Here is an 18,748-nt window from a genome sequence, read left to right as displayed (position 1 = left end):
GCCTGTCTAGCGGGAGAAAACACAAACATGGTACCCTCAGCCAGACAGAGATAAACATCCTCCTTTGGTTTCTGTGCCTCTCAGGAAGCTCAATTCCTTTGTGGATTTTAGAGTTTCTGACTCAGAATTCTCATCTGGTAAAGATTATGCAAATTATATGAAAGGTTATGTTTCAAAATTCTAAAAACTCTGAAATATAAACGTTACAGGTCTCAAGAATTTCTAGTAAGAGAGACTTCACCTATGTGTGTTTGGAAGACACATGCATTTCAGTTTGGACATAGGACGTACTTTTCCATGAATTTGTTTATAAAGTCAAAGCACTGAATATTATCATTCATTTAAGGGTTATTATTTGATAAAATTAATATAGTAAAGCAATAAACACACAGCTGAAATTAATGGTAGCATACTTTTTTTTACTGCCCCATAGAAACCTTTGAGTAAGTTTCTAATATGGAGTAGGGGACTGTTTTCAAAAGGTGTGAACGAGGGCTGTCAAGATATCTTAGTGATTAGAGGATCCTGTCACCAAGCTGGCTGACTTGAGTTTAAACCTCTCTCTCTCTCTCTCTCTCTCTCTCTCTCTCTCTCTCTCTCTCTCTCTCTTCTCTCTCTCTCTCTGTGTGTGTGTGTGTATTTGTCTCTGTCTCTCTGTCTCTCTCTTTCTCACACACACAATTAACATATAATAAAATGGTAAAAGGTATTAGGAGTGCAAAAAAGCTCATTGATGTCAATAAATTTGAGTGTTAAATATTTTCACTTAGTAAAGTGACAATGTGCATCATTTTGTGGAGTCACCAGGCACTCTAACAAATTTAGAGAGTAAGACAGAGGATTTTTCAGTTTTTGTACAAGTCTTCAGGACAGCAACTGCCTTAAGGGTTTTTTTTTGTTTTTTTTTTGTTTTTTGTTTTTTGTTTTTGTTTTTTTGTTCTGTTTTGTTTGTTTTGGGGGAGGTACTTAGGTCTCTGATGTGCACACCACAATGAAGGCTTGGGAGAGAAGCTCACAGCAGAATCTCCTGCTACCTTGCTTCTTTTCTTTTTGATGTCTCTGAGACTGTAGTCTAATGATGAATCATGTGGGCTCCTCCTGGGCAGGCTGCTCAATTAGGGGGAAACAGGAACCTTTGAAAGAGAGGGACTAAGTCCTGATGAGTCAGCATAGAAATTAACACTCAAAAATTCTCTGTGTCGGCTCACAACATAGGCAACAACAGCAGCAATCATTGCTGGTTCAGAAAGTTGTCAGCCTCAGGGTGGGTGCTCAAAGTCAAACCTCAAAATAAACGTCCTCTGTTGGACTGATATTTTTGAGGACAGTTTATTTTTACTCTAACCATCAGCTTAGACTTATGGAAACCTGAAGAAAATGTAAACAAAGTTCAAAAACGTGAATTTCTGTTTAACTAAAATTAAATAAAAGTCAAAAATAAAACCCTGTTCAAAGGGCTTAGTTTTTAACCACAAATTGTTTGGCTTCTTAGCTACATATCAATAAAACATAGTTAATGCTTAATTAAGGAAGTAGGGAAATGACCTGTCTCATGACTTTTATCAGTATGAAATTGTACTGTTTTATCGAATAAATTCAGCATTGTTTACTGAGACTCTTGTGACTACATTGAGGAAAATGTTGAGTTGTACGGCTCAGTAAAACAGATATGGTCCTTGATGTCATGGAACTTATATTTTAGTCTTCTCAAGGCTCTACGTTCTGCTTTCTATGTACTCTCTAGCCCATCACTGCAAGCTCCTGACTGAATATCACACATACAGAGCTGACTTCCAAGGTAACTTTGACTCAGACCTGCCTCTTGGATTTCAGATTCAGTGCTCATGTTCTGACCGCCATCTTCACCAGAACAATTATCTGGCAGTTCACATAGTCATGATAGTAATTTTTATTGTTAGCTTGATTAGATTATGACATGCCTAGGTTTGTAAAGCACACCTCTGTGTGTGTCGGTGTATGCATTCCTGGAGAAGATTAACTCAAGAGGACTCTGAGATAAGAAATGGTTTAATCCCTTGATTGGGGGATGATGAAAGACAGAAGGAGGAACCCTGTTATAGAGAGAGGTCATTGGAGGTCTATTCCTGGAAAAGAGTCTAATATCTTGCCATCATCTTCTCTTGACTCTTTTGTTTCTTCCTCTTTCCTTCAAGAATTAAGAGGAGAGACATGGCCATACACTTCCCATGAAGTTCTGCCCAATCCCACAAGGCCTAGAGTCTATGGAGTACAGCATCCAAAGCCATGGGTCAGAATCTTCTTGCTTATTCAAGTTGTCTGTGATGAATGTTTTGTCATAATGCTGAGACAGTTAAGTAATTCATTGCCACAAATAGTTCTGTCTTCTTTCTTTATCACTCATTCCCTGAAATTTTGTTGTTCCTCTTCTTCACAAAACAAAACAAAACAACAACAACAAAACCTGGTTTCTTTCTGATCAGTTTATTTAAAATGTTTAGAATCACTCCATCTCTCTGTATGTCTCTGTGTCTTTTTTACTCTCCCTCTTACTCTCCCTCCACATCCCCACTCTCTCTTCTTCCTTTCTCTTTCTCTCTCTCCACTATATCTAATCTGTAACAGATTCTGAGAGGCCAACCCTACTCCATCTTGGGGCCAGCCTCCATTTTAAAAGAAAATGTATCTGAGAAATTGACCTGAAGCTGAACTCAAGCAGCAATCAAGTTCCAGGAAGAACCACAGAGCTTGTCTCTGGCTCATATCTGAGAGTTACTCCCTAGCTACTGCCTAACAACAGTTAATCAGGATTACTTGGTAGATCCAGATAGACTTTCAGATGGTTTGTGATTGTTCACAGTTTTGCTTCTGAGCACCCACAAGAGTCATTCAAATAGGTGCTTGCCAGGCTGGACACCCCCTCGCTTACTGGCCACTTCCTATGAAACCTTGTCCTGCCAAGTGTTCAGGGCTTTACTCTCCCATTCTGCTTGGCGGGTAAGCCCAAGCTCAAACTTCAATAAAGACCCTAGTGCAATTGCATCAGAATGAACTCCTTGGGGCTCAAGAACACTTCATGAATGGGCACAACACTATGAATGGTAACTGTGGAACATAGTTCACAGTCCCTGACTTATACCATTACTCTAGAATAAACCACCATCTTTCTTTTCTGCTCTGGAATATTGTACTAATTTCCCATCAGTTTCCTTACTTCCACTGCTGACACATTCATTTTGGTTTAAAGCGTCTGTTTGTAAATGTCAAGTACTGTTATCTTCTGCTCAAAAGGCTCCAGTAATTTTCCATCTCTTTCTGAGTAGTAATCACTTCCCAACCCACAGGAATACATCTCAAAGTTCTACTTGGTTTTGAAGGGACTCTGGTCAGATCAAGGGGGGCAAACATGTCTCTGACAGGCCTTTTCCTTCTCTCCCATCCCCTTTGCCTTAATAAAAACTGTCAGATTGCATTTCTGTAGCTAGCCACCAAGGTCTATTTTCTTATTTGGCTAATCCCTCCTGAGACTGACTACCAAGGTCCAGCTATCAACTCACTGGAGTCCAGCAATCTAAAGTCCCCTGAGGTTAGCCCAAGCAACACGCCCCATTAAAATTAAACACTTCATTTTAACATGAAGTTTGCTCTTGCAGCTTTTTAAACTTTCAAGTTTTTCTTCGTGTTTCATCTGTCTTTTTTCTATCCAGAGGTAGTCCTTTGTCCCACTCAGGGACAAACACGTTCCTTTCCTTGTCCATTGCCCTTCTTCTTCTCCCTCTGTCTCCCTCTGTCCCTCTGAGCATGGTGTGATAACTTTGTCTTAGCAGTTCTGAGCTGATACTTTTCCTTAGAGTCCCTCCCCCAACTCCAACTCTGTTATACCATCTACATCTTGCCTTCTTCCTGCCCTTCCAGACACAATCTCTTTCTCAGATTTCACGTTTGTTGTTCATCTTAACTGACATTTTTTTTTCTCACAGACTTCCACATATAACTTTCTGAATTGTTATTCTGTAAAGTGGTTGGCCCTGATCATGCCTTCCTCATTTGATAGGAGACCTAAAATCAATAAGAATAGCACCTTTCAGGGTTCAACACAGCTATGTGCAGGGTTGTAACAAGCTAAAAAGTCTAAAATGCCCACTCCTACCTGAGATAGAAGGAGCCTTCTAACTGCCAGTTGCAGCTCTTCTGCTACCAAGAAGAGCCCCTTTTGTATTCCACTTAGTGGCAGGGTTTTCTCCTTCTCTTCCTTTTTATTTGTGACTTTGCAGCTTAAAAGGCTCTCAAGCAGAATGCTTAAGTAGGTTTCAAAAATGAAAAAAAGCCTGTAAAATGTCACAGAGAGCAAGTATACGCATGATATAAATTTTAGTGAAGCATAAGTTACAGTGATTTCAGTCACAAGTTCCATGCTAACAAACCAACAATATATTAAATAAAATGCTTGGAGTAAAAGCATTGTTAAAATAAGGCTATTTAACTATCACTTGATAAAAATGTATAACCCAGAAGACTGTGGACCTATGATGGGTAGTTTTCAACTTGAAAGAATTTCACTTGTGAGTTGGGCCTCTGGACAAGCAAGCATGTGGATGATTATCTTGATTGAAGTGCGAAGGTTTGCCAAGAGTTCTGCAATCAGCAATTGGTGTCTGGTGTTAGAGTGGGGGACAGAAACTATAATGTTCCAAGTTCTTATTATGTCTAAAATGAATTATTCGATGAAAGTGTGCATTATTTCCCATGGAACAATAACTCCACTGAATACACACAAGATGAATACCATGTAGACCTTTTAAAAAATTCTTACATCATCATTTTAGAGGTTTAGAACTGGTAAGACTTGGGGAAGGGCAATAATATGTACAAAATATATCTAAAATTTAACTGTTCTACAAAGTAAAATATATAATTTGAGGAGTGCACAAACTATTTACTTTCTATTTTTAAGATGATGATCATGGGTCTGAAGAGATGTCTCAGTGGTTAGCAGTATTTGTTGTACTCACAGAGGACCCAGGTTCAATTCCCAGCACCCCCATGGTGGTTCACAATCATCCATAGCCCCCGTTCCAAGACACATAATACCCTCTCCTGGTCCTTGTCTGCACTGACATGCAAGTGGTGCACGTGCATCCGTGCAGGCAAAATAGTTACACATAAAATAAAATGAATAATCCAACACAACTTAAAAAGAAAGTGATGATCAAATCAGACAGTGGATTTAAACAAGTAATTCAAATGAACAAACATTGGTTCCCTTTAAATTCACATTTCCTTAATCTCGGGGGAGAACATTTTGTTTGAGGGGCTCAGCAGCTACTTTTAGTTTGATGGTCCCAAAGTGTAGCATCCATTAGAATTTAAACACTACCTCTGTTATCATCTTCCTCAGCTTGCCAGTGGACTCTTACGTATCTTTCTGAATCCAGTTCATATCACGTTAGCTTATTTCTTAGTACAGCTACCAGTTGGAGTTGAAATTCCAAAGCATCTGTCTTCAGAGTCTGCTGCATGCTTTCTGTCAACTGTCATCCTCTTGTTCCTCTGGAAGCTCTCCCATTAGGGGAACTTCAGCTTTTGTCAACAGGTTAGACTTTGTTATTCATAAAATATGAAGTACTTCCTTCTCTTTATTCCTCCTTGATATATCTGTACTTTAAATGTCTGTGTATAAACAAGAGAAAAGCTGTTCAAAGATAGTCATAGCTAATGGAAGTGCTTGGGGTGCTAGTAGAGAAATGACACACACCATGAATCATCGTTCATATTCCCTCATTCAATTGTTTTTTTACTGATTAGTTTCTGTAGAGGAGGCATGGACCAAACACTCTATAACATCTATAAAGGGGGCTCTGCTTTGATCTTGTCCACTGTTAAGGAAGATATAGGAAAGCCAACTGTCAAACTATGGGAAGTATTTGTCAAGTGGTTAGTGTAAATCTTACATGGTGAATATAGAAGTTTTAAATCCTCTCAGATCTTCTTTGTCTCTGAAATTATCAGTGGCTTCAGGGAGGATGATCCATCCAAACACTTTTTTTTTTTTAGGAAATGAAAGCATCTAAACACATTGTCTTAAGAGAGAGGGGGGGAATTGCTAATCTAGTGTACTCTCATAAACTCATCTGTTTGCATGATGAAGATTCCATGTGGCAAGGTCTTTGTAAAGCTGAGTTTGGGAAAAGTTTAGAGAAAGATCACAGGATTCTTTTTTGATACCTGTGGGTGATCCTGACAATTAATAACATTGAAAAACAAATAGTTTGGGCTGATGGCAACAGTGTTTGACACATTTAAGCTTCACAATCCTTGTGAAGGATATCCCGGTCACATCTATTTAGGAATGCATACGGACAGACAATGTCATATAGAAATGGGTGTCATATGTTATCCTTTCAATGAGTTTCAGACAGTGAACCTGACCAGATGATTAAAAAAAAAAATGGAGACAGATATACTATCCCTGTAAGGAAGCAGAGCACCACACCCACTGGCAAACCCTCTCCCAAAGTGTAGGAAGGCTGGAAATTTTGTCTTCGAAGCCTATTCATCAGAGGGAAATCATGGCAGGGAAAACATATTTCTGAGCTTTCTCAGTTTAAGTTACAGTTCAAGAATTAATGAAAGTGACACACATTTTATCTTCACCCCAAGGATATAGACCACATGGTCAAAAATGGAAGATGGCAGACAGGGATGCTTCTGGGCACGGTGTATAATATTACAGCATGCCAGTTCAATTGAACACGTGGTGGAAGAATGGCTCAGTTGCTTTGAATAGTTCTTTGATAGGGGTTTGCAAAAAGTCTCAGTAGAAGCAAAAATAAAGAATACATTAAAGGTTCATTAAATGTAGGAATTTACCCCTATGCATTGGCACAAAACATCCTACCCAGGATTAGAATCAGGGAAATCAGAGTTCAAAGATGAAGAATATCACAATATGAGTTATATTGGGAAGTGAAACCACTTAGGAATTTGTAAATTATTAATTGGAAAATAGTTAGCATTTATACTTGTATAGTAAGAATGTAATTTCTCCATAAATATATAAATGTTCTTTATACTTGTATACTAAAGAATTTTATTGTAAATGCATTTTGGTTTTTTTGTTTGTTTGTTTTTTGTTCTTTAAATTTTTTTATTACGTATTTTCCTCAATTACATTTCCAATGCTAGCCCAAAAGTCCCCTATGCCCGCCCCCCACTCCCCTACCCAGCCATTCCCACTTTTTGGCTCTCTCATTCCCCTGTACTGGGGCATATAAAGTTTGCAAGTCCAATGGGCCTCTCTTTCCAGTGATGGCCGACTAGGCCATCTTTTGATACATATGCAGCTAGAGTCAAGAGCTCCGGGGTACTGGTTAGTTCATAATCAGAGTTCAAAGATGAAGAATATCACAATATGAGTTATATTGGGAAGTGAAACCACTTAGGAATTTGTAAATTATTAATTGGAAAATAGTTACACCTGCAGGGTTGCAGATCTCTTTAGCTCCTTAGATACTTTCTCTAGCTCTTCCATTGGGGGCCCTGTGATCCATCCAATAGCTGACTGTGAGCATCCACTTATGTGTTTGCTAGGCCCCGGCATAGTCTCACAAGAGACAGTTATATCAGGGTCCTTTCAGCAAACGCTTGCTAGTGTATGCAATGGTGTCATCGTTTGGAGGCTAATTATGGGATGGATCCCTGGATATGGCAGTCTCTAGATGGTCCATCCTTTTGTCTCAGCTCCAAACTTTGTCTCTGTAACTCCTTCCATGGGTGATTGTTTCCAATTCTAAGAAGGGGCAAAATGTCCACACTTTGGTCTTCTTTCTTCTTCAGTTTCAAGTGTTTTGCAAATTGTGTCTTATATCTCAGGTATACTAAGTTTCTGGGCTAATATCCGAGGAGAAAGTGGGGAAAAGCCTCGAAGAGATGGGCACAGGGGAAAAATTCCTGAATAGAACAGCAATGGCTTGTGCTGTAAGATCGAGAATTGACAAATGGGACCTTATGAAACTGCAAAGCTTCTGCAAGGCAAAAGACACCGTCAATAAGACAAAAAGGCCACCAGCAGATTGGGAAAGTATCTTTACCTATCCTAAATCAGATAGGGGACTAATATCCAATATATATATATAAAGAACTCAAGAAGGTGGACTCCAGAAAATCAAATAACCCCATTAAAAAATGGGGCTCAGAGCTAAACAAAGAATTCTCACCTGAGGAATACCTAATGGCTGAGAAGCACCTGAAAAAATGTTCAGCATCCTTAATCATCAGGGAAATGCAAACCAAAACAACCCTGAGATTCCATCTCACACCAGTCAGAATGGCTAAGATCAAAAATTCAGGTGACAGCAGATGCTGGCGAGGATGTGAAGAAAGAGGAACACTCCTCCATTGTTGGTGAGATTGCAAGCTTGTACAACCACGCTGGAAATCAGTCTGGCGGTTCCTCAGAAAATTGGACATAGTACTACCGGAGGATCCTGCAATACCTCTCCTGGGCATATATCCAGAAGATGTCCCAACCGGTAAGAAGGACACATGCTCCACTATGTTCATAGCAGCTTTATTTATAATAGCCAGAAGCTGGAAGGAACCCAGATGCCCCTCAACATTTTGTTGTTTCTTTGTTTTGTTTTTGTTTGTTTGGTTGTTAGCTTTTTTTCGGAGACAAAGTCTCACCATGTTTCCCTAGCTGGCTTAGAATTCACTATGTGGTCCAGACTGGCCTTGAACTGACAGAGATCTACCTATCCTTGATGTCCCAGTGCTTAGATTAAAGGCATGAACCATTATGCCTGGATCTCTTATGTAGCGATGAGAAAATGATAAATGACTAACTTTTTCAACAGTAAAGTATTTTAACATAGTTGAATGGTGAGTGCAACATGTCTGATTCCCCTATCTGAAACAGTATGCTAAATTTATGTTATAGAGGAATAAAAAACTCATCGGTCACTTACGTAAAATGTACATGTCAAGAGAGTAACCTCTGCAGCATTTTATTACATCTCTACATGGATTTTCGTCAGATGGAATGTTTATTAGCTGGTGCTAAATTGCCAGCTCACATGTGTGCACTTCTAAGTCAGTTCATTGAGAAGGATTTATCATCTGGCCAAGGAACACCACATGTGAACTGGTGACCTTGTTCCTTCATGGCTTTGCTTGCAGAAGGGACATTAAGTACATACAAGTATTGATTTTCTTATTTCACAAATGCTCCTGAAGCTCTTAGCTTGACCTTCTGCAGCACAGGGCCAACAATTTGTCAATGATAATATGTAATTTCAGAATATTTGCTCAGGTTGAATTCTTTTCTCACAAGTTTTGAGTAATACCTTTTTAGTAGAAAAATAAATGTGTGCAAAAGGCCCAGAGAAGACTCAGCAACTGGGTTTCCAATATCTAGAGCCAATTGTCTGAGGATTTCTGTATTGTACTATAGATTATGTTAACCCATTAGCTTAAATAATTTTACCCTTTTAGTTTTATTGAAAGATAATGTCTACCCACCTATCATCTACTGTTCTACTGTCTATCCCTTATCTATACATTTATATAGAGAAAGATGAGAGAGAAGAATGAAAATGGACATATAGCAAAAAATAAAGTTTATTTCTTCTCCCAAATCCAGTTAAGGTTTTGGTGTGTAGCTTTCACAAAAGCTTACATTACAGATGCTGTGGGCCCTACTATGCTATTTTACTGTTAGACTTCGTTAGGTTTTTGAACATAGAACAAAACTTAAGTTTGTATAGGTGGATAAGCATATGAATTTTACTGTACATATAGTTTCTGCATGTACAGAATCATAATGAGGATAAAAAACCCAAAAACCCATTTACAACTTAAAAACAAGAATTTTCTTATCACACATAATCCTTCCATATAGTCCTTTTAAAGTTAGGTCTTTTCCTTATACCAATTTCTAGCTACCACTGATCCAATCATTACTGTAGCTTTTTCAAGACTTACTTATTCCTGAAATGTCAAGAATCCATTCAATGTGAAAACTGTAACCTCGTATATAATATCTTTGAAATGTACCCAAGTTTTGCATATATCAATAATTCATTCTTTTTCCTCTCCAGACTAGTATTCCTGTTTTGGAGTATATTATCATTTGTCTATCCATCCACTGATGGTATATTGGTTTATCTCCACTTTATAGTTTGGATCTGTTTTGAATAGAACTGATATTAAAATTTATCCAGATATCTTTGTGCAGTGTTGAGTTTTCATTTTTGAAAGTTGAATACCTTAGAATTTTACTATAGGGCGTTCAGGGCAAATGTTTAAATAGATTTTAAAAACCTAGAAAACTGTTTTCCTAAAGGCCTGATTTCTACAGTATGTATGAGAATTCGGGTTATTTTGAAGACTTTCAGCTCTTGGTTTTGTAATGTTTGGTCAGTGTAATGGTTTTGGGGTCACATGGTTTGGGTGCAGATGTGAAGTCTGTGGGCTCCATGTACAGAAAAGGAAAAACAATCATCAAGAGGAAACGTGCATCTTTCCGCTGGACTTCCAACCATTAAGGTCACCTATTAACTCTATGCCAACAAAAAAGCTGGTCTCAAATGGTTTTTATTGGTCCCCATGAGCACATTCAGTTGCCCGTCTTTGGTCCAGAGGAATCTTGGGTACTTAAATCTGCATGCATATTTTTCCACCTCACACCCATAATGATAACAAAGTGGATTGTCTACGTAAAAGAAGTACAGAGGAGTCCCTACTGCATGCTGGGGAAAAGACTACCCCAGGCTCCTCCTGTGGTAGAAAAGGGAGGGAATTGGAGGAAGCTATGTGCCTTCGGATCCCACAAAGTGAAGACACTTGATGCTCCACGCCATTGGGTGGTTTCTCCAAGGATTCACTTGATCTGTATCACTTGGTTCAATGAGGTTTGGCTGCTTTCTATACAACTTTGCCCACTTGAATTCTTCTCTGTTAGGAACAGAAAAATCCAAGATTTCTGCTGAAGTGGCAGCTGGAATCACGAGACCTCCCCCAAATTGTGCCTCATGGTAGCTTAAGTTTTACACCAGAATGACCATGTCTATGGATCACTATTTATTCTGTTCATTTCAAATATTCTTATGTTTGCGATTTAGTGATTATGCGAATATTTTGTTCATTGAGCCACTGGGTTTCTTTTTTCCATTGCTTTCAGTGATTTGTATATTTATTAATGATTTCTCATTGATCTTAAATGTCATCTCGCTCACACAACTGTATATTTATTTATTTATTTATTTATTTATTTATTTATTTATTTATTTATTTATTTATTTGAAAATTCAGTGGATTAGATGAATGTCTGCAGTCATCAGATTTTAAAGTCTTGGCCTCCAGACCTGTATTCTGTGAGAGCATGGATTCTTAAGAGAGGTCTAAGACAGAGCTGGAAGACCCTACCTCTCCTTTTGTGCTTTTGTTTCTTTATACAAACCTCAAGTGGTTTTCTCTGGCAAACGCTGCTTCCATGTGTGCTTCTTCCAAAGACCTGATGTGATGGAAAGACAGTATAAAGGGAAATGTATGAATTTTGCTGATTATCAATTATCAGTGCAATGTAGCTTTTGGAGCCATTACTATGCATTATTATTTGTCTAGATTTGCAACACTAGAGAAAGATTGGGGAAATGGATAGATTCATAGTTACGCTTGGAGATTTTAATGCTTCCCTTCCAATAATTAACACAGCTAACAATTAATAGACATTCAACAAACTATAATGTAGCTGAGGAGCATGAACTCACTTTACCTAACTGATATTTCTACAACACTTTCAACCAGTAGTCAAACATACAACCTAAGACCAAAACCAAGTATTAACTGAGATAGACTGGGTTATATAATAAATATACAAAGATATATTATAGCTAGGATAAAGAAGGCTACACCATAAACCCTTAATGAATATAAAACAATGAATGACTTTTCATATCATGCAAGATATGTTGGCAATAAAACATAGACATCAATATTAAAAGCTGGAAAATTACAAAATAATTGGAAATTAAGCAATATGGGTCAATAAAGAAGGATCAAGCAGAACTAGAAAATATCTGACTTAAAAGCTTGATTTCACAGCATGTAGAATTTAGTGAAATATTACTGAAAATGCAGAGGAGGAATTTATAGCAATAAAACTTATGTTTATAGCAATAAAGCTTAAATCAAGCTTGCTGTGAATTTATGTTGATGTTAATGGAGCCATTCTAGCTATCTGCTTATTTTATAATTTACAATTTCTTTTCCCCCTCATTATTTATTCAATGATGTATTTCAAACTCTACTTTAGCTATTCAGAGATATTGGCCATTTATTAGTGCAAGGAAATTTTGACTTACTTAGGAAATTAGAAGATATTTTATTGTTACTCCTGCCACTTGGTACTGCGTTTTAATTTTATTCAATAGGAATTAGAGAATGTTATTTTACTACTTCTGTTCTGTCAAGAACTTATTTCTTGATCAATAAATGGTCAGTTTAGTAAATGTTTTGCAAACACTGGAAATTGTATATCAATACTCATATGTTTATGAATATTTGTTTGTTCCTCAGATTTGGGGAATATAATTTTTAATTGCAGCATGCCCTCTTAAATATTATCTATCTATCTATCTATCTATCTATCTATCTATCTATCAATCTATCATCTATCTATCTATCTATCTATCTATCTATCTGTCTGTCTGTCTGTATATCTATTATGTGTTTGTGTGTTACCTGTGTATTTATGCATTCCACATACACACAGGTACCCATAGAAGATAGTAGAGAGCAATAGAACTAGAGTTATAGATGGTTTGAATTGCCACATATAGGTGCTGCAAATGAAACTAGGGTCCTGTAAAACTGCAGCAAATGCTCTTAACTGCTAAGTCATGTCTCTAGCACTGGCCCATGGCTTCATCTTCAAACATACTGCATTCATCCTACATAAAGATCAATTCTAACTAATTAGATCCAAGCATGTCATGTCTTACTTTCTAGAAAAAAAAATGAGGAGCTAGGTTCCAGATGTTGTTGGCATGCTTTCCTCAGTATATCTATTCTGAGGTTTAGAATGTGAAGATGAATACTGGAATTCCCTCTTGGGTCATTACAATGCATGTCATCATTCCTTTATTATCCTGGAGTGAAGGTCCATAGGAATATCAGATTCTTAAGAGTTTAAAATGAGCCATACTCTGTATATTCAATGCCTGGATTTTAAAATATACAAGTTGATTTATACTTTGTCACTGGGTCTTATTGTCAAGTTGACACTACCTAGAGTCACTAGGAAATAGGTAACTTCAATGAAGAATTGCCAATCATTTTGGCCTGGAGACATGTCTTTGGTGGGGGGGGGAGGCAGGCGTTGCTTTCGTTGTGAACTAGTAAAGAGGGGCCCAGGCAACTGTGGGTGATGCTGTCCCTAGGCAGACAGTCCTGAGATGTAGAAGAGCACTTGCTGAACCTATGGCCAGATATAGCAACATTCCTTCATGGTTTCTGCTCATTTGTTCCATTTGAATTCCTGCCGCAATGACATATTGTGATCTGGAAGTACAAGCCAGAAAACTCTTTCCTCCCCTTCATTGCTATTAGTCAGAGTGTTTTATCACAGCAACAAAAGAAGCAATCTATCACACACACACACACACACACACACACACACACACAAACACACACACACACCTACACACTCATATAAACACTCATATGAACAAGTGCATGTCATACACATACACATTCACATAAAGACATACATACCACGCGAATGCACATGCACACACACACACACACACACACCACATGTATAGGCACAAAGCTCACCCACCACACAGACACACACATATACACACATAAGCAAACACACACCATATCCATATAATTTATTTTTCTCAGATGACTATTACCATTTAGCTGTATTTGGTGCAGTAGTCTGTAGTGGTATATTACATTTTTTAGTTTGTTGATATGTCATGGTGGTAAGCATCACTATAATTAATACCTGTGAATGTGTGTCCTTATTTTTTATTAGACAAGACTAGCCTGTTGCCTCTTTATCTTACCTGGGTAGAGTTGATGTCATTATGTCTTCTCCATTATAGTACGATCCCTCTCAGTGTATTCTCTGTGTTCCTCTTCAGTCCTGACATCCATCTCTCCATTTCCACCCTGGGGGCTTTGGGAAGACATTTTCTTTGTGCCAAATTGGCATTGCTGAATATTATCATTTTCTTTTATTTCATGTTCTACATCAGCTAAAGAATGACTTTCAACTACCCTCATCACAGGAAGCATTTGTTCAGAGGATGGACCCTGAATCAAAGCCAGTGAGATTCTTTTAGGTCATGGTGCATCACATGACACCATGTGATAAGTCACAGGAAAACCTTTGAAAAGACTGTAGCCACCATGTCTAAATCATCTAGATGAGTTTCCTGCTCAGTAAAACACATGCAACTTCTCGCCTGGGAATATTTTAGCTTTTCTGTCAGGCAATCATATTCACCTAAGGCCTTTACTTTTCCTAACTCATCATTTTTTTTTTTTTATTTCAGAAGTGTTTTCTTCATTTATAGTCAGTCTCTAGTGTTTATGTGGTAGGAGCTATCATTGTGTCAGTAGCAAGTGAAAGGGAAATATATCTAAATAGATAACTTGTTTATTAGTAGTTTTTAATGCCTAAGTTAAAGCATGCTGACTTTCAGTGAGGTTAGGCTTTATTGAGGAAGACTCAGCCTTCCAACTCACAGGCGAATCCGTTCTGTTCAAGGTGAAAGATCATGGCGGAAAAAGTTGGCAGTGACCTTCAGGAGCATCTTTGCATAGATTCTAGTTAAAAATTTGTCATTTTTACTTGAACAAGAACAATAAAAAGCAAAAGATCTCTGTGTTTAAATATGACTGGCTCTATCTCCCCATCCAAATGTCAGAATTAGTTTCTGTGATTACCATAACAAATGATCACAAAGTCAGAAGTTAGGATGCCAGGACAAGAAAATCAAGGTAGAGGCAGGATTACTACCTCTTTGCAGAAGCTTTCAAGTGTCCTCTTGCAATTCTCGTATACTGCAATTCCTGGTGTTTCTGACGTAAGGATGGTAAGACGTTAATATCTGCCATCCTGGATATCTCTGTTTCAAGTCTTTTAATCTGCCCTTTCCTTGTATAGACGGCCCTATGAGAATGATTTCAAGACCTTGAACTTACTAAAATCTGCAAATAATAATTTATCTAAACAAGATTATACATGCTCATGTTGGAAGTAAGCAGATTTTTATGAGGAACATTTTCACTCACTAAAATATCCATCACATGTTCAATTAATGTCACTCATCTCTATGTTTAGAAACTGTCAACCATGCACTAGGATAGAAATAGCTTATCTTCAATATAATTATGGAGAAAAGTTGCTCTTTGAAGCTCATAGTAGGATGGAGGTTCTTTCCAATCACAGGTAGCATACTGTGTGTTTCCAGACCATGTGCACATTGCTTTAGAATATTGTTTTTCCCAACATACTGTGTAAATATAGGAATTATATTTCACACAAAGAAATTGCTTCACACCAAATCATTATTTTCACTCTAGGATTTCAATTTAACATAATGCTTTCAAAAATAGCTGTTGATTAAAACCAGGTAAGTATACATTTGGGTAAAATAAGTATGTAAGGTTTGAATGTTCTACCATCTAAGGTGTTAATGGATTTTGTTGAAAAACTTACTGAACCACTGCTGAAGGTTATTTATGACAATTTACGGAGAACTGGGAAATGACAGGATTGAGTGTTAACAGTGTATCAATTTTTCAGAATAGAAGGAGCTGCTATCAAGACAATTATGGTTCAGTGAATGTAACTTAAATCTTTCAGTAATGGGACAACTATTAAAAAAGAAAAACCCATAAAAACCTCTCAAAGGTAACTGAATCATGAACAATAAATAGAATTGGTTTATAAAGAAAAACTTGTGACAGATGGGATTTAATCGCTTTTTGATAGGATTACTAAATTAATAGACTATGGAAAAGAAGCGTTTGTAATATGTTTTTACTTTATTATGTGCGACGGTCTCTAGTGAAATTTATATCAGTTCAAATTTTCTGGAAAATGAGTAGTCTTGTGGTTTGAAAATGATGTAAGATCTCAAACAGAACAGAAGAATATTTTATGTGGGGAAGAATAGGCTATTCTGATATACTTGGGTTATAAATAAAGCTATATTTTAGCAACTCATTTGTAGTCTCAAAGAGGCAATTTTGTTGTGAGAAACTTTTAACAGTTTTAGAGAAAAAAAAAAAAACCCTAACATATGAGAGTAAACCAATGAGACTGGCACACGGCAGCCATTTTTCCTGGCTTCATTACTTTTTCTTTTAAAGGAGGAGCAGGAAGCATTTTTTTTAAAAAATAAAGAGTTCTAGTAGATAAAAATCAATGCAAAGAGTTTGGTCCTGAGCCTTAGCTTAGGTCTAGACATCCAGTTTTGGTTTAAAGGACTTTACTATTTTACTTCATTTTAATAAGAGAATGGTTTTTATAAAGATGTTTCTAAGTTTGTAGGTTATTCAATGTATATTTTACCCACAAGAGAGAAATAAAAGAGTTGCTATTTAATGAATATGTATTATGCTTTTGAAGACACACGATATATAACCAGAGTAAGCCCTCATGATTCCCATGAGAAATTATAACCACACTACTGCATGGAAGAGTTCCCAGGGGTCGTGACATCTAGCATGTAGTTAAATGCATTATATAGCTGCGAAATATACAGCATTATAAAGAAAAATGCAGATAGGTAGACATATTTTCTTAAAGTTAAAAAAGAAACATACGAAAGGTCAATGTTTTGAATAGCTAAGCCAATAAGTTACATGCAATTCTTCTTTTGGATTGGTGCTAAGTTTCTGGAAATTAGAAAGAATAGAAATGGGACAAGAAGAGTCACAGTAAATTGAATCTTCATTAAATTTGACTGTTAGTATCATCCTGCTGGGGCAATCATTTTTAAAAATGATGGGAGGAGGGTATTATGCTCAATATAATTTCTTATTTTCATTTCGTAATGTGACTTTACAGTAGGAAGACTTTTGGCATGATTCAACTTTACTTCTTGGTGAGCACCATGAATACATACACAAATGAAACTTTACAGATGCAATTAAGATAACTGGCTACACAATGTTTACAATGAAAGATGAACTCATGTAAGTAGGCTTAATATAATAACATGACCTCCTACAAGATTCTCCTTTGGGAAAAAAAAAATCAGACATTACTAAAATGCTCATTCAACATACCCTTGTTTGCTTAAAGATGGAAGGGTACGCTGTGATGCAACTGTAAGAAACTAAATTTCTCCAATAATATGTGCAGGGACAAAGACAGAGCAGAGACTAATAGAATAGTCAACCAATGACTGCCCCAAATTGAGACCCATCCAATGGACAAGAACAAAATCCCTGACACTATTAATGATACTCTATTCCACTTGCAGACAGGACCCTAACGTTACTGTCCTCTGAGAGGCTCCACTCAGGAGCCATGGAAAGAGATGCGGAGACTCACACCCAAACATTAGATTGAGCTCAGAGTATTTTACAGAAGAGTTGGAAGAGGGACTGAGGGACTCCACAGGAAGACCAACAGAGTCAAGTAACTTGGAACCTTGGGGGTTCCCAAAGACTGAATCCCCACCCAAAGAGCGAGCTCAGGCTGGACCTAGGCACCTGTACATGTGTAGCAGATGAGCAGCTAGGTTTTCATGCAGTTCCTGCCTGCAACTGGATTAGGGGCTGTCCTGAGCCTGTTGCCTGTTTCCCTAACTGTGGATCCCATGCCCCTAAATGGACTGAGTGCCTTGTCTGGCCTCAATGGGAGAGTGTGCACCTAGTCCCACAGCCTCTTGATGTAGGAAGGTGGGGAGTGGGGATGTGGAGGGTGACACACAGTGGGACTTCCCCTTCTCAAAAGAGAAGGGCAAGGAGGAGTGGAGAGAGGACTTGGGTGAGGGCTTACTAGGAGGAGAGGAGCGGCTGATATTGAAATTTAAAGTGAATAAATAAATTAATTAAAATTAAAATAAAAAGAACAGCAATCTCCTTCAGAACCTGCAATTAAGAGCCACCCTAGCATTTGCGAGGCCCTTCACTGAACAGCTAGCTCTGATCAGAAGTCTAATTCATAGAAATTTGAGGATGAGTGGGTGTTCCTTATTCCAGTAAGTGGACAGATGTGTTACTGTAGCAATGAAAACACAACAGCCATGCTAATAATGTTTTTGATAGTATGATAAGCTTTTATATTTTGACAGTACATGCATTTAACATTGAAGATTATACACTGTAATTTCCTTTCCTACTACTTGTAATTTTCTTTCCTTCTACTTGTAAACTGTCCCTTAATAAAAATGCATGTTGCCTTGTAGGGAGATCTAAAAAGTGGCATTGCTGGAGTGACTATTTTCTGTGTTACACACCGTTTTATATAACATAAACAGAAATACACATTTGTTGAGTCTCTTGTGGTATGATATCTAGAAATTAGATTTGAAAACAAACTCTTATTGGAATACACTTTGAATTCTATTTCACAAGTTCATTTTTAATCACCTCCTGAGGTTGAAGAAATTCAGCTTATTCTTCATTGTGTTCACTCTGTACATATAGCTGATATAAAACTGCTGATGTGAAAGTAATTCTTTTATCCAGAAGACATGGTTTAAAGTAAAGAGAAAGAAAGAAAAGAAGAATGCTC

Source organism: Mus musculus, chromosome 19, assembly GCF_000001635.26.
Source record: "Mus musculus strain C57BL/6J chromosome 19, GRCm38.p6 C57BL/6J".
Lineage (NCBI taxonomy): Eukaryota > Metazoa > Chordata > Mammalia > Rodentia > Muridae > Mus > Mus musculus.
The sequence above is the reverse complement of the archived record's forward strand: the minus strand, read 5'-3'. Positions refer to the sequence as shown.